The 15,548-nt window shown below is 38.6% G+C and overlaps 1 protein-coding gene across 1 annotated transcript in view; it reads left to right on the forward strand.

Moving 5' to 3' along the window:
- Nucleotides 1–15,548, forward strand: part of NCAPG (non-SMC condensin I complex subunit G) — a 51,417-nt gene that overhangs the window by 28,415 nt on the left and 7,454 nt on the right. The gene's annotated exons all lie outside the window — the stretch shown is intronic.

A 15,548-nucleotide genomic window follows, 5' to 3' on the forward strand; every position in this document is an offset into this window, starting at 1 on the left:
TACTCATTAAGTAGTTGCTCCCAGTGTCTCCTCCTACCAGCCTGTTCAGTTCAGTCGCTCAGTCATATCTGACTCTTTGTGACGCCATGAATCACAGCATGCCAGGCCTCCGTGTTCTCACCAACTCTCAGAGTTCACTCAGACTCATGTCCATCGAGTCGGTGATGACATCAAGCCATCTAATTCTCTGTCGTCCCCTTTTCCTCCTGCCCTCAATCCCTCCCAGCATCAGAGTCTTTTCCAGTGAGTCAACTCTTCGCATGAGGTGGCCAAAGTATTGGAGTTTCAGCTTCAGCATCAGTCCCTTCAATGAACATCCAGGACTGATCTCCTTTAGAATGGACTGGTTGGATCTCCTTGCAGTCCAAGGGACTCTCAAGAGTCTTCTCCAGCACCACAGTTCAAAAGCATCAATTCTTTGGCGATCAGCTTTCTTCACAGTCCAACTCTCACATCCGTACATGACCACTGGAAAATCCATAGCCTTGACTAGATGGACCTTTGTTGGCAAAGTAATGTCTCTGCTTTTTAACACACTATCCAGGTTGGTCATAACCTTCCTTCCAAGGAGTAAGCGTCTTTTAATTTCATGGCTGCAATCAGCATCTGCAGTGATTTTGGAGCCCAAGAAATTAAAGTCTGACACTGTTTCCACTGTTTCTCCATCTATTTCCCATGAAGTGGTGGGGCCAGATGCCATGATCTTTGTTTTCTGAATGTTGAGCTTCAAGCCAACTTTTTCACTCTCCTCTTTCACTTTCATCAAGAGGCTTTTTAGTTCCTATTCACTTTCTGCCATAAAGTTGGTGTCATCTGCATATCTGAGGTTATTGATATTTCTCCCAGCAATCTTGATTCGAGCTTGTGCTTCTTCCAGCCCAGCGTTCCTCATGATGTACTCTGCATATAAGTTGAATAAGCAGGGTGACAATATACAACCTTGACATACTCCTTTTCCTATTTGGAACCAGTCTGTTGTTCCATGTCCAGGTCTAACTGTTGCTTCCTGACCTGCATACAGGTTTCTCAAGAGGCAGGTCAGGTAGTCTGGTATTCTCATCTCTTTCAGAATTTTCCGCAGTTTATTGTGATCCACACAGTCAAAGGCTTTGGCATAGTCAATAAAGCAGAAATAGATGTTTTTCTGGAACTCTCTTGCTTTCTCCATGATCCAGCAGATGTTGGCAATTTGATCTCTGGTTCCTCTGCCTTTTCTAAAACCTGCTTGAACATCTGGAATTTCACGGTTCACATATTGCTGAAGCCTGGCTTAGAGAATTTTGAGTATGACTTTACTAGCGAGTGAGATGAATGCAATTGTACGGTAGTTTGAGCATTCTTTGGCATTCCCTTTCTTTGGGATTGGGATGAAAAATGACCTTTTCCAGTCCTGTGGTCACTGCTGAGTTTTCCAAATTTGCTGGCGTATTGAGTGCAGCACTTTCACAGCATCATCTTTCAGGATTTGAAATAGCTCAACTGGAATTCCATCACCTCCACTAGCTTTGTTTGTCGTGATACTTTTTAATGCCTACTTGACTTCACATTCCAAGATGTCTGGCTCTAGGTGAGTGATCACACCATCGTGAATATCTTGGTTGTGAATATCTTTTTTGTACAGTTTTTCTGTGTATTCTTGCCACCTCTTCTTAATATCTTCTGCTTCTGTTAGGTCCATACCATTTCTGTTCTCTATCGAGCCCATCTTTGCATGAAATGTTCCCTTGGTGTCTCTAATTTTCTTGAAGAGATCTCTTGTCTTTCCTATTCTGTTGTTTTCCTCTATTTCTTTGCATTGATCGCTGAGGAAGGCTTTCTTATCTCTCCTTGCTATTCTTTGGAACTCTGCATTCAGATGTTTATATCTTTCCTTTTCTCCTTTGCTTTTCACTTCTCTTCTTTTCACAGCTATTTGTAAGACCTCCCCAGACAGCCATTTTGCTTTTTTGCATTTCTTTTCCATGGGGATGATCTTGATTCCTGTCTCCTGTACAATGTCACAAACCTCCGTGCAGAGTTCATCAGGCACTCTATCAGATCTAGTCCCTTAAATCTACTTCTCACTTCCACTGTATAATCATAAGGGATTTGATTTAGGTCATATCTGAGTGGTCTAGTGGTTTTCCTTACCTTCTTCAATTTAAATCTGAATTTGGCAATAAGGAGTTCATGATCTGAGCCAGTCAGCTCCTGGTCTTGTTTTTGCTAACTGTAAAGAGTGTCTCCGTCTTTGACTGAAAAGAATATAATCAATCTGATTTCGGTGTTGACCATCTGGTGATGTCCATGTGTAGAGTCTTCTCTTGTGTTGTTGAAAGAGGGTGTTTGCTATGACCGGTGCGTTCTCTTGGCAAAACTCTATTAGCCTTTGCCCTGCTTCATTCCGTGCTCCAAGGCCAAATTTGCCTGTTACTCCAGGTGTTTCTTAACTTCCTACTTTTTTATTATGGTCCCCTATAATGAAAAGGACATCTTCTTTGGGTGTTAGTTCTAAAAGGTCTTGTAGGTCTTCATAGAACCGTTTGACTTTGGCTTCTTCAGTGTTATGATTGGGGCATAGGCTTGGATTACTGTAACATTGAATGGTTTGCCTTGGAAACGAACAGAGATCATTCTGTCATTTTTGAGATTGCATCCAAGTACTGCATTTCGGACTCTTTTGTTAACCATGATGGCTACTCCATTTCTTCTAAGGGATTCCTGCCCACAGTAGTAGATATAATGGTCATCTGAATTAAATTCACCCATTCCAGTCCATTTTAATTCACTGATTCCTAGAATGTCGATGTTCATTCTTGCCATCTCCTGTTTGACCACTTCTGATTTGCCTTGATTCATGGACCTAACATTTCAGGTTCCTATGCAATATTGCCCTTTACAGCATCGGACCTTACTTCTGTCACCAGTCACATCCACAACTGGGTATTGTTTTTGCTTTGGCTCCATGCCTTCATTCTTTCTGGAGTTATTTCTCCGCTGATCTCCTGTAGCATACTGGGCACCTACCGACCTGGGAAATTCCTCATTCAGTATCCTATCATTTTGCCTTTTCATACTGTTCATGGGGTTCTCAAGGCAAGTATACTGAAGTGGTTTGTCATTCCCTTCTCTGGTGGACCACATTCTGTCAGACCTCTCCACCATGACCTGCCTGTCTTGAGTGGCCCCACACGGCATGACTTAGTTTCATTGAGTTAGACAAGGTTGTGGTCCGTGTGATCAGATCGACTAGTTTTCTGTGATTATGATTTCAGTGTGTCTGCCCTCTGATGCCCCCTCGCAATACCTACCATCTTACTTGGGTTTCTCTTACCTTGGACGCGGGGTATCTCTTCACGGCCGCCCCTCCTGACCTTGAATGTGGAGTAGCTCCTCTCAGCCCTCCTGCACCCACGCAGCTGCTGCCACTTGACGTGGGGTTGCTTCTCTTGGCTGCCGCCCCTGACTTCGGACGTGGGGTAGCTCCTCTTGGCCATGCTTCTGCACGGTCGGTCGCGCAGCCTATAACAACCATCAATTTGCATTTTGTCTCTATGGATGTAACTCTTCTGGATATTTTCTATAAATGGAATCATAAAATATGTGACTTCCTGTCTGCTTTCTTTCACTTAGCTTTTTTTCAAGATTTATCTATGTTGTGACTTGTGTCACAAGCCTTCTTATGGCAGAATAATATTCTGTTCCATGTATATACCACAATTTGTTTAGCCATTCATCCACTGAAGGATATTTGGACTGTTTCCACCTTTGGGTGTTGTGAATAGTGCTGCTATGAAGATATGTATGGCTGAGTAGCTATTTTCAATTCTTTTGAGTATATTTCTAGAAGTAGGGTTATCAGGTCATAGATTTATTCTTTGCTGTTTTAGGATTTTGCTTCTGTTCCTCATCCCAACTAATTGCTTAATATATCCTCAACCTTTCTTTTTAAAGTTAGAACATTTATGTTCTCTTAGCGAATTTTAGTAATGCTATAGTGTTATCATCTAGCCACCATATTTTACTTTGGTCTCGAGAACTTATTCATCTTTTTTAAAAGGTATAATAGAACTTATTCATCTTATAACTGAAAATACACCCGTTTACCAACCTCTCTGTTTTTGCCCCAACCCACCAATCTGTGGTAACCACTGTTCTACTATTTCTGAGTTTAACTTTTTGAAAGATTTCTACATATAAGTGATACCAAAAAAGTATTTGTCGGGCTGTTTCACTTAGTATATTGTCCTCAGGGTCTAGTCCTGTTGGTCCAAATTGCAAGACTTCCTTCCTTTTTTATGGCTGAATAATTTTTTATGGCTGAATAATATTGCACTTTATATTTCACATCTTCTCTATTCGTTCACTAATGGACGCATAGATTGTTTCCATATCTTAGCTCTTGTAAATAATGCTCTAGTGAACATGGGAGTGCAGATATGTATTTAAGATTCTCTTTTCATTTCCTTTGGGTGTGTACCCAAAAATGGGATTGTTGAATCGTATAGTTTTTGTGTTTTTACTGTTTTGAAGAATTTCATTCTACTTTCCACAATGACTACACCAGTTTACATTCTCAAGACTGCACTTAGGTTCTTTTTTTGTCACATCCTTGCCAAATATCTTTTTGATAAAACCATTCTAACAGTGTGAGGTGATATCTCATTGTGGTATTTTTTTTTTCCCTTAAATTCTTTTTAGGTTTTTGCATTTTGGTTTTTATCCATTTTTGAGTTAATCTTTTGTATATGGTGCAAGGTATGATCAGTTGTTATTGCTGGTTTGTTTTTTTTTTTTTGCATAAAAGTATTCAGGTTTCTTCTAGCACCATATAGCATGTGGGATCTTAGTTCCCCCAAACAGGGATCGAATCCATGCCCCCTGCATTGGAAGGTGGAGTCTTAACCACTGGACCACCAGGGAAGTCCCTCATTTTAGTTTTTTGTGTTTTCGTGGTGATTTGTGATAGTGAGCACCTTTTCATGTACCTGTCAGCCATTTGTATATCTTCTTTAAAAAAATGTTTATCAATTCCTCTGCCCATTTTTTAAAAACTTGTTTTTAATTGAAGGAAAATTGCTTTACAGTATTGCCTTGGTTTCTGCCAAACATCAACGTGAATCTGCCATAGATATACCCATGTCCCATCCCACTTGAATTTCCCTCCCATCTCTCTCCCTATCCCACCTCTCTAGGTTGTTACTGAACCCTGGTTTGAGTTCCCTGAGTCATATAGCAAATTCCCATTGACTGTCTATTTTACATATGGTAATATATGTTTCCATGTTACTCTCACCATACCTCCTACCCTCCCCTTCTCTCCACTTAGCTGTGTCCATAAGTCTGTTCTTAATGTCTGTGTCTCCACTGCTGCTCTGCAAATAGGTTCATCAGTGCTATCTTTCTAGAGTCCATATATATGCATTAGTATATGATAATTGTTTTTCTCCTTTTGACTTACTTCACTCTGTATAATAGGCTCTAGGTTCATCCACCTCATTAGGACTGACTCAAGTATGTTCCTTTTTGTAGCTGAGTAATATTCCAGCAGTACTTGGATGCAATCTCAAAAACGACAGAATGATCTCTGTTCGTTTCCAAGGCAAACCATTCAATGTTACAGTAATCCAAGCCTGTGCCCCAACCAGTAATGCTGAAGAAGCTGAAGTTGAATGGTTCTATGAAGACGTACAAGACCTTTTAGAACACACCCAAAAAAGATGTCCTTTTCATTATAGGGGACTGGAATGCAAAAGTAGGAAGTCAAGAAACACCTGGAGTAACAGGCAAATTTGGCCTTGGAGCATGAAATGAAGCAGGGCAAAGGCTAATAGAGTTTTGCCAAGAGAACGCACTGGTCATAGCAAACACCCTCTTTCAACAACACAAGAGAAGACTCTACACATGGACATCACCAGATGGTCAACACCGAAATCAGATTGATTATATTCTTTGCAGCAAAGATGGAGACACTCTTTACAGTTAGCAAAAACAAGACCAGGAGCTGACTGGCTCAGATCATGAACTCCTTATTGCCAAATTCAGACTTAAATTGAAGAAAGTAGGGAAAACCACTAGACCACTCAGATATGACCTAAATCAAATCCCTTATGATTATACAGTGGAAGTGAGAAATAGATTTAAGGGACTAGATCTGATAGATAGAGTGCCTGATGAACTCTTGATGGAGGTTTGTGACATTGTACAGGAGACAGGGACCAAGACCATCCCCATGGAAAAGAAATGCAAAAAAGCAAAATGGCTTTCTGAGGAGGCCTTACAAATAGCTGTGAAAAGATGAAAAGAAAAAACAAAGGAGAAAAGGAAAGATATAAGCATCTGAATGCAGAGTTCCAAAGAAAAACAAGGAGAGATAAGAAAGCCTTCCTCAGCAATCAGTGCAAAGAAAGAGAGGAAAACAACAGAATAGGAAAGACAAGAGATATCTTCAAGAAAATTAGAGATTCCAAGGGAACATTTCATGCAAAGATGAGGTTGATAAAGGACAGAAATGGTGTGGACCTAACGGAAGCAGAAGATATTAAGAAGAGGTGGCAAGAATACACAGAAGAACTGTACAAAAAAGATCTCATGACCAAGATAATCACGATGGCGTGATCACTCACCTAGAGCCAGACATCCTGGAATGTGAAGTCAAGTGGGCCTTAGAAAGCATCACTACGAATAAAACTAGTGGAGGTGATGGAATTCCAACTGAGCTATTTCAAATCTTGAAGGATGATGCTGTGAAAGTGCTGCGCTCAGTATGCCAGCAAATTTGGAAAACTCACCAGTGGGCACAGGACTGGAAAATGTCAGTCTTCATTCCAATCCCAAAGAAAGGCAATGCCAAAGAATGCTCAAACTACCGTACAATTGCACTCACCTCACTTGCTAGTAAAGTAATGCTCAAAATTCTCTAAGTTAGGCTTCAACAATATGTGAACCGTGAACTTCCAGGTGTTCAAGCTGGTTTTAGGAAAGGCAGAGGCACCAGAGATCAAATTGCCAACATCCACTGGATCATGGAAAAAGCAAGAGAGTTCCAGGAAAACATCTATGTCTGCTTCATTGACTATGCCAAAGCCTTTGACTGTGTGGATCACAACCTGACCTGCCTCTTGAGAAACCTGTACGCAGGTCAGGAAGCAACAGTTAGAACTGGACACAGAACAACAGACTGGTTCCAAATAGGAAAAGGAGTGGGTCATGTCTGTATATTGCCACCCTGCTTATTTAACTTATATGCAGAGTACATCATGAGGAATGCTGGGCTGGAAGAAGCACAAGCTGGAATCAAGATTGCTGGGAGAAATATCAACAACCTCAGATATGCAGATGACAGAAAGTGAAGAGGAACTAAAATTCCTCTTGATGAAAGTGAAAGAGGAGAGTGAAAAATTTGGCTTGAAGGTCACCATTCAGAAAATGAAGATCACGGCATCTGGTCCCATCACTTCATGGGAAATCGATGGAGAAACAGTGGAAACAGTGTCAGACTTTATTTTTTGGGCTCCAAAATCACTGCGGATGCTGATTGCAGCCATGAAATTAAAAGACGCTTACTCCTTGGACGGAAAGTTATGACCAACCTAGATTAGATATTAAAAAGCAGAGACATTACTTTGCCAACCAAGGTCCGTCTAGTCAAGGCTATGGTTTTTCCCGTGGTCATGTATGGATGTGAGAGTTGGACTGTGAAGAAAGCTGAGCGCTGAAGGATTGATGCTTTGAACTATGGTTTTGGAAAAGACTCTTGAGAGTCCCTTGTACTGCAAGGATATCCAACCAGTCCATTCTAAGGGAGATCAGTCCTGGGTGTTCATTGGAAGGACTGATGCTAAAGCTGAAACTGCAATACTTTGGCCACCTCATGTGAAGAGTTGACTCACTGGAAAAGACTCTGATGCTGGGAGGGATTGGGGGCAGGAGGAGAAGGGGATGACAGAATGAGATGGCTGGATGTCATCACCGACTTGATGGACATGAGTTTGAGTGAACTCCGGGAGTTGGTGATGGACAGGGAGGCCTGGCGTGCTGTGATTCATGGGGTCGCAAAGAGTCGGACACGACTGAGCAACTGAACTGAACTGAATATTCCATTATACATTTATATATAGAGAGATCGTGCATGTGAGTGTGAGAGCACAGATTCTTTATTCATCTGTCGATGGACATCTAGGTTTCTTCCATGTCCTAGTTACTGTAAATAGAGCTGCAGTTTGAACTGTGGTGTTGGAGAAGACTCTTGAGAGTCCCTTATACTGCAAGGAGATCCAACCAGTCCATTCTAAGGGAGATCAATCCTGGGTGTTCATTGGAGGGACTGATGCTAAAGCTGAAACTGCAATACTTTGGCCACCTCATGTGACGAGTTGACTCACTGGAAAAGACTCTGATGCTGGGAAAGGTTGGGGGCGGGAGGAGAAGGGGACAACGGAGAATGAGATGGCTGGATGGCATCACCGACTGTGTGGACATGAGTTTGAGTGACCTCCGGGAGTTGGTGATGGACAGGGAGGCCTGGTGTGCTGTGATTCATGGGGTCGCAGAGACTTGGACACGACTGAGCGACTGAACTGAACTGAACTGAAACATTGGGTTACATGTGTCTTTTTCACTTTTGGTTTCTTCAGGGTATATGCCTAGTAATGGGATTGCTGAGTCATATGGTGATTTTATTCCTAGTTTTTTAAGGAGTCTCCATACTTTTCTCCATAGTGGCTATATCAATTTACATTCCCACCAACAGTGCACGAGGGTTCCTTTTTCTCCACACCCTCTCTAGCCTTTATTGTTTGTAGATTTTTTGATGATGGCCATTGTGACTGCTGTGTGGTAGTATCTCATTGTAGTTTTGATTCACATTTCTCTATTAAGGAATAATGTTAAACATCTTTTCATGTATTTGTTAGACATCTGCATGTCTTCTTTGGAGAATTGTCTGTTTAGGTCTTTTGCCTATTTTTTGATTTATTATTTTGGTTGTTACTGCTTTGTATGAGCTGCTTGTATATTTTTGAGATTAACCCTTTGTCAGTTCTTTCATTTATTCCCACTTTCAGGGTTGTCTTTTCACTTTCTTTATAGTTTCCTTAGCTGTGCAAAAGCTTTTAAATTTAATTAGGTCCTACATGTTTATTTTTATTTCCATGACTCTAGTTGGTTGGTCATAGAGGATCTTGCTGTGATTTATGTGATAGAATTTTCTGCCTGTGTTTTCTTCTAGGAGTTTTATAGTTTCTGGTCTTACACTTAGGTCTTTAATCCATTTTGAGTCTTATCTTTGTGTATGGTGTTAGGAACTGTTCTAATTTCATTTTTTTAGACGTAGCTGTCCAGTTTTCCCAGCAGAAATTACTGAAGTGTCTGTCTGTGCCCCATTGTGTATTCTTTCCTCCTTTGTCAAAAATAAGGAATCCATAGGTGCATGGGATTACCTCTGAACTCTCTGTCTTGTTCCATTTGTCTGTATTTCTCTTTTTTGTGCCAGTATGGTCTTTATCATATAGCTTTGTAGTATAATCTGAAGTTAGGAAGGTTGAACCAACGCCCCCTGCAATAGAAGGTGGAATCTTAACAACTGGACTTAACCGTCTGGAAGGCAGACCACCAGGGAACAACAATTAATCAAATTGTTGGTTTTGTTATTGAGTTGTAATAGAGTTCTTTATATATAATTTTGGATATTAATCCTTTATTAATCCTTTATATATCCAGATATATAATTTGCAAATATTTTCTCCCATTCCATAGGCTGTCTTTTAAGTTTGCTGTGGAGATGATTTTCAGTTTGATATAGTCCCACTTGTTTATTTTTGCTTTCGTTGCCTGTATTAAGAAGCTTACTACCCTTTGTTTTTTCTGTAGGAATTTCATGGTTTCATATGGTAATTTCTTTAATTTTGTGAGGACCTGCCAAACTGTTTTTCATAGCAGCTGAACTACTTTACATTCCCAGTGTACCAACAATGAACAGGGGTTCCATCCTTATCAACACTTGTTATTTAAAAAAATTTTATTGTTTGTTATTAAGATTAATATGAGAAAATTGTTATTGAAATTTTTAGCCATTTTAGTATATTGGATTGGTACCTCATTGTAGTTTTGAATTAAATTACCCTAATGGCATCTGGTCCCATCACTTCATGGGGAAACAGTGGAAACAGTGTCAGACTTTAATTTTTGGGCTTCAAAATCACTGCAGATGGTGATTGCAGCCACGAAATTAAAAGATGCTTACTCCTTGGAAGGAAAGTTATGACCAACCTAGATAGCATATTAAAAAGCAGAGACATTACTTTGCCAATCAAGGTCCGTCTAGTCAAGGCTATGGTTTTTCCCGTGGTCATGTATGGATGTGAGAGTTGGACTGTGAAGAAAGCTGACTGCCGAAGAATTGATGCTTTTGAACTGTGGTGCTGGAGAAGACTCTTGAGAGTCCCTTGGACTGCAAGGCGATCCAACCAGTCCATTCTAAAGGAGATCAGTCCTGGGTGTTCATTGGAAGGACTGATGCTGAAGCTGAAACTCCAATACTTTGGCCACCTCATGGGAAGAGTTGACTCATTGGAAAAGACTCTGATGCTGGGAGGGATTAGGGGCAGGAGGAGAAGGGGACAACAGAGAATGAGATGGCTGGATGTCATCACCGACTCGATGGACATGAGTTTGAGTGAACTCCGGGAGTTGGTGATGGACAGGGAGGCCTGGCTTGCTGCAATTCATGGCGTCGCAAAGAGTCGGACACGATTGAGCAACTGAACTGAGTGACTAATGATGAGTATCTCCCTGTGCCTTTTGGCTATTTGTATGCTTTATTTAGAGAAATATCTATTTAAATCCTTTGCTCATTTTTAAATTGAGCCTTTTACTCTTTTAAATGTTCTTAGATTTTTATGAAGTTTTAGGTTTCCATGAAGACTAATTAATCTTTTGTTGCTTGTGCTTTTTGTGTTTTGTCTAAGACTACACTGTCTATTCAGAAGTCATGAAAGTTTATCCTTTTATTTGCTTCTAAAATTTTTACTTCTTTAGCTTTTGATTTAGTTGTATTGGTGCGTTTTCAGCTATATCTCAGTAAATGGTGTGAGGTAGAAATCCAATTTCATTGGTTTAACTGTGGACATGCAGTTGTCTCAGCAGCATTAGTTGAAGAGATTATTCTTTTCCTACTGAATTGTTTTAGCACCATTGTGTAGGATCAGAGAGTCAATTGATCATCAGTATATGGGTTTATTTCTGGATTGTCAATTCTTTTTAATTGTCTGTATCCATCCTGAGCCAGTACCAAACTGTCTTGATTTATGTAACTTCATAGTGAGTTTTGAAACCATTGAGTTGAGTTTTCCAACTTCAGCTCATTATTTTCAGTATTGTTTTGGCTATTTGAAGTACCTTGAAGTTCTTATGAATTTGAGGATTGACTTTTCCATTTCTGCAAAAAAGTCTGTTGGAATTTTGATAGTGATTGCATTGAATATATGTAGATTACATTGGGGTAGTATTGCCATCTTAATGTTTTCCAATCCATTAACTCAAATGTCTTGTATTTAGGTCGTCTTTGATTTCTTTCAAAAATGTTATATAGGTGTCTGGGTCCATGTTTTTACTTCCTTGTTAAATTTATTTCTATATATTTTATTTTGGATGCTATTGTAAATGGAATTATTTTCTTCATTTCTTTTTTGGATTGTTCATTCATGTTGTATAGAAACTCAGCCGTATTTTTGTATGTGGATTGATTTAATTTTGTATCCTGCAGCTTTGCTACATTCATTTGCTAACTCTTGTAGTTTCTCTGTGTGTGTATTCTTTGATATTTTCTCTCTCAGATCAAGTTCTCTGTGAAGAGACAGTTTTTAATTCTTCCGTTTCAGTTTGAATATCTTTTATTCATTTTTCTGGTCTAATTGTTCTGGCTAGAACTTGCTGTACAGTCTTGAATAGCAGTGGTTAAAAAAGGCATCCTTGTCCTGTTTCTGATCTTAGGGGGAAAGTTTTCAGTCTTTGTTGACTATAATGTGGATACTTCATAAATGCCCTTTATTGTTTTGTAGAAATTCTATTTTTATTTTTCTGAGATTTTTTTTTTCCCTAATCATAAAAACATTTCTAATTTTGTCAAATGGTTTTTCTGTATGAGTTGATATGATCATGTGATTTTTTTTTAAATTGCTATGGTATATTATAATGCCTCATTTTCTTATATTGAACCGCCCTTGCATTCTTTGAATAAATCTCACCGACTTACGTTGTATGATCTTTTTAATATGTTGTTTGATTTAGTTTGCTAGTTATTTGGTAAAGATTTTTTACATTGGTATTCACAAGGGAAATTAATCTATAGTTTGTTTGCATTGTCTTTGTCTGCCTTTGGTGTCAGGGTAATACTGACCTCATAAGTTGATATAGGAATTTTTTTCTCCTCTTCTGTTTTTTAGGAAGACTTTGAGAAAGATTGCTGTCAGTTCTTTAAATATTTGGTAGAATTTATCAATGAACACGTCTAGTCTTAGACTTCTTTTGGAGAAGTTTCTGATTTACTTATTCAATCTATGTATTTTTTTATTGTGTATTCAGATTTTCTGTTTCTTCTTAAGGCCCTTTTGGCAATTTGTGTGTTTCTAGGATGTGGTTCATTTCATCTAAGTTGTTTAATTTGTTGATATTCAGTTCTTAGTATTATGTTTATAATCCTTTTTATTTCTGTAAGGCCAGTTGTAATGTTCCTGCTTTTTGATTTTAGTTATTTGTGTCTTTTTTTTTTTGTCAATATAACTAAAGGTTTTTCAAGTGTGTTGATCTTTTCAAAAAACCAACTTCCAGTTTCATTGAGTTTGTTTTTCCCTCTAATTTTTTGCCTCTTTTTTTACTTCTTTAAGATGTAAAGTTAGCTTATTCGTTTTAGATTTTTTTTTAACATAGACATTTACTACTATAAATTTTCCTCTGAACACTTTGGTGCGTATCAAAAGTTTTTGTGTTTTTTTATTTTTATTCATCTAATTAAGTAGTTTCTAATTTTCATTTTGATGACTACTTTGACCTGTTGGTGTGTAAGAAGAGTATATTGTTTAATTTACATACTTGTGAATTTTACAGTTTTCTTATGCTTTTCAGGTGTTTTCCATTATAGTTGGAGAAGATACTTTGTATGATGTCATTCTTTATGAATTTATTGAAACTTGTTTTGGGTCTGATACAGGCTCTATTCTTGAGAATGTTCCACATGCCCTTGAGAAGACTGTGTAGTATTTTGTATGTTTGGTAGGTTTATGGCGTTAAGTCCTCTACTTCCTTATTGGTCTGTCCAGCTGTTCATTTCATTATGGAAAGTGGCACATTAACATCTTCAGTTATTATTTTCAAGCTGTCTTCTTCCTACTGTTCCATCAACGTATTTCAGATATCTTGAGACTCTGTTTTATGTTTATAAGTATCTTTTTGATGAGTTGACCTTTTTTAAATTGATATTTAATGTCTTTCCTACTGTAACAGTTTTTGACATCACATTATGACTCTAAATTGGTGGAAATAAGTCCTTATTAGTATTTTCTTAAATTTTAAGTTACTAGCCAAGTGATAAGACTGACTTCTTGTTGGGAATTATCCAGTACTGTGAGTTTGTTGACATTGCATAGATGGAAAACTATTGAACAGGAAAATGTTTGACTGTAAATGAGTGAGTTTTGGTTTTTTGGTTGTTTTTTTTTTAAAATAGTGCAGGTTCATTAATCTCTTTCTGGCTTCACTAGATTCTGTGACTTTGATTTTATTTTTGTCATAACCACTAAAAAATCTTGACTTTCTTAATTGTCCTCTGGGCCTTATGAAAGTTTTCTTTACATGCTTTAAAGACCTGAAGTCCTATCCCAATTCAAATTCCTATGTTAGAAATTTTAAAAAGATGAAAGGCATGCAGCCTTTGGAATGGAGACTTACAGACTTGTGTTCTGGTAACATCTTTGAATCTTCAATAAGGTATTTATTGTCTCTGGCCTGTCTCTTTATCTTTGAAATGGGAAAAATGATGCTTATTCAGGCTGGTTCTTTAATTTAGTCAACAAGTATTTGACAGCTATTTATGTGCCAGTCACAATATGGTCTTGAGAGTACAGTACTAGGTGAAGCAAAGTCTCTGCCCTTATGGTTGTTTTGAGCCCTGAATGAGTTTGTGTGTGGAAAGAACCTGCTGGTACTCTGGCATTTATTAATCTTATTAATCTCTATATTTTTCTTTTTATTTTTGAGTTTTGAAAAAATTTCTGAAATAGTTTTTGTATTTCCTCTTTTCACTGTTTTTCCCTTCTGTCCCCTCTAGTTTAGACTTGTCTTTCATTCCCAGATTATGGCCTGTCAACATTGTTGTTGTTCAGTGGCTCTGTCGTGTCCGACTCTTTGCAACCCTGTGGACTGTAGCACACCAGGCTTCCCTGTGCATCACCAACTCCTGGAGCTTGCTCAAGCTCATGTCCATTGAATCAGTGATGCCATCCAACCATCTCATCCTCTGTCATCACCTTCTTCTCCTGCTTTCAATCTTTCCCAGCATCTGGGTCTTTTCCAGTGAGTCAGGTCTTTGTATCAGGTGGCCAAACTATTGGAGCTTCAGCCCTTCCAGTGAATATTCAGGATTGAATTCCTTTTGGATTGACTGGTTTGATGTCCTTGCTGTCCAAGGGACTCTCAAGGGTCTTCTCTAACACCGCAGCTCAAAAGCGTCAATTATTCAGTGCTCAGCTTTCTTTATGGTCCTACTCTTATATCCACATGACTACTGGAAAAACCATAGCTTTGACTATATGGACCTTTGTTGGCAAAGAAATGTGTCTGCTTTTTAATATGCTGTCTAGGTTGGTCATAGCTTTTCTTCCGAGGAGCAAGTGTCTTTTTAATATCATGGTTGTAGTCACATCTGCAGTGATTTTGAAGCCCACGAAGATAAAGTCTGTCACTGTTCCCATTGTTTCCCCATCTATTTGCCGTGAAGTGTTGGTACTGGATGCCATGATCTTCATTTTTTAAATGCTGAGTTTTAAGTCAGCTTTTTCACTGTCCTCTTTTCTTTTTCATCAAGCAGCTCTTTAGTTCCTCTGGTTTTTTTTGCCATAAAGGTGGTGTCATCTGCATATCTGAGGTTATTGATATTTTTCCCGGCAGTCTTGATTCCAACTTGTGCTTCATCCAGCCCGACATTTTGGATGATGTAGTCTGCGTATACATCAAAGAATCTAGTTAAATAATATATGACCTGTCAACATAATTTTCCTGAAATCTCATTTGTCGAAGTACTCTTTCAAAAATCTTCAACGATATCCTACCTCATTGAGGGTGAATTTCTTTACCTAACTTTCAAGGTCTCTCTAATCTGATTGCTAAGAAAACTTACTTTCTATCTGTAATAAAAATAATCACTGCCATTTGTTAAGGGTTTACTGTGTGGATGGCACTTCTGTATTCTTTGTCTTTTGTGATAAGTACTTCTGTTATTGCATTTTTTATATGTGAAAAAAGTGAGGCACAAAGAAGTTAAGTAATACGTATAAGTTCAGCTTGAATTTAATTCA

The sequence above is a fragment of the Moschus berezovskii genome, chromosome 5 (genome assembly GCF_049115385.1).
Source record: "Moschus berezovskii isolate FMDL1 chromosome 5, NW_MosBer_1.0, whole genome shotgun sequence".
Classification (NCBI taxonomy): domain Eukaryota; kingdom Metazoa; phylum Chordata; class Mammalia; order Artiodactyla; family Moschidae; genus Moschus; species Moschus berezovskii.